Source organism: Elephantulus edwardii, unplaced genomic scaffold (assembly GCF_000299155.1).
Source record: "Elephantulus edwardii isolate Elephantulus edwardi_28Jun2011 unplaced genomic scaffold, EleEdw1.0 scaffold00014, whole genome shotgun sequence".
Lineage (NCBI taxonomy): Eukaryota > Metazoa > Chordata > Mammalia > Macroscelidea > Macroscelididae > Elephantulus > Elephantulus edwardii.
The window spans coordinates 17,142,117-17,144,191 of NW_006399764.1; positions in this window are offsets into that span (position 1 = coordinate 17,142,117).

Here is a 2,075-nt window from a genome sequence, read left to right on the forward strand (position 1 = left end):
ATTTTGTAGATACCATCTGGCCATCTTATAATTTGATTTCTCTCACCTAGTGCCATTTGAATGGTTTCTCAAAGAACGTAGGCTTTTCATGAAGAAGAGAAAGAGGACATTTTCTATAAGTTGGCTAACTTTGGTCTTAAAAATGAAAGTTTTCTTTCCACAGCCCTTCTTAGCACCTTTAATATTATTGTATTATGATTGCTCATATTATTATGTTATAAATCTTTAATAGAATTCTCCATGTCTAGATTTCTAGCTTTGAACATATTTAGATATAGAAGATATTTGTGGAAAACTTTCCCTCATCTCCAAGATGTGCTTTTTAAAAAAATTTTATTATTTTTTGTTTGTACTATCAAATCGGATCTGACTGGTACAGGAGGAGATTTCCCCTCCTTCTCCAGTAGAGCATCTGGTGGATTTTGAACCGCGTACCTCTGGGATTGCAAGATGTGCTTTCTAAGAAGCAAAACTCTGTCCTTAGCAGAGGGATATTTTGTGGCTGTTAGTTATCTTTGCGCCCACTGTGACTGATTAATGGCAGCCCCACTTGTTTTGAGTTGTTGGAAATAGATAGAAGGAAGCATACTAGTGGGTTAGCTGGTAGCCAAAGGACTGAGGTTACAGTCTGCTTAAGTCGGCACAGCCTGAGAGTGGAACCTTGATAGTTCTGTGAGTCTGTCAGTGGTTATGGGGATGTGGAAATGATGGCGAAGGCTCATACCTAGACTGAGCACATACGACTGAAGGAAGTCACTTGGGATGTGGACAGGGCCCCTATACAAGTTAAGTTCTAGTTCAGGCATGGTGTTGAGACATCAGGATAATAGTGGTAAAATCACTTAACTGCTGTGAGTCTCTTCTATAAAATGAAGGCTTGTACAAGAGGAGGGGGCTCTGGTGGCTTGTTGTTGTTATTGTGTGCTGTTGAGACAGAACTGATCCAAAGCTGACCGTCCAGTAAGTTTTCAGAGGCAGTAAATTGTATGGGAGGAAATTTCCCATTCTTCTTCCATGGAATGGCTGGAGGATTTGGACGGCGTACCTTTGGGATTACAGTGCAGCTTCTTACCATTAGGCCACTCGAGCTTCTTAGTGGCTTAGGAGTAAGGAATTGTGCTGCCAACATAATGTGAGCAATAGGTCTGAACCTTGCCCTGTCTTGTACCACGTAGACAGTTAATGAATATGAAAAAAAATCTCATGGTTGCCTACCATGATAGATATAATTAATATCAGTGAATTGTGATGTAAACATGTTGAAATGGCAAATGTCTGGTGGCCTATTCTATCAAGAGTTGCACTACTCACTCAAAAATTGAGACTCCAATAGTTCGAATGAATCCACCAGTTTCTATGAGGGAGAAAGATGAGCAGTCTCTTCCTGTAGGATTGAGAGTCTCGGAAACCAGATGAAGTGTTCCCAGGAGTCAGTTCTGACTCGGCAATGAGTCCAGGTTGAGTTTGTTTTGCATATTTTTTTATTACAGTTCTAAAAGAAAGAAACCTACATGTCTCACCTGAATAAGGGAATAGAAGTCAAAGCAGTAATGAGGTACATGTTTCACTTAGTGGGTGATGATTAAAATAGGGTAATAATACTGAAAGTCAGCAGTGGGCAAAGTTAGCCTTTCTAGAAAACATGATAGATGAAGAGCCTCAAGCTAAGTTTACATATTTTGAAGTTATTATTAAAAATCTATGAAAAATAGAGAAATGAGCTGATTTACAATTACGTATTTAAAAAACTTTTTATCTTGATAAGTACTGTATAATGCCCCTGTTATAAAAGAGGACTGACATAGGGGTTAAGGGGAGACTGAGAAAGTGGGGATACATTATGTACACTGCATTGAAACAGATGAGGGAGAGAATGGTTTAAAAGGGATATATGATTAGGTATTATTGTCATGAAAGGAGTCCAGACGAAGGCTGCACAGTGGAGTGGACGTGGGGGGAGGTATTGTATAAGAATGCAAGAATTTTTCTTTTACTTTTCAAAGAGAAGAGTGAATTGGGGGGAAGGATGGGCAGTCTCTGTAAACTTTCATTAAAATTTTAAAAAAAAATTTCTG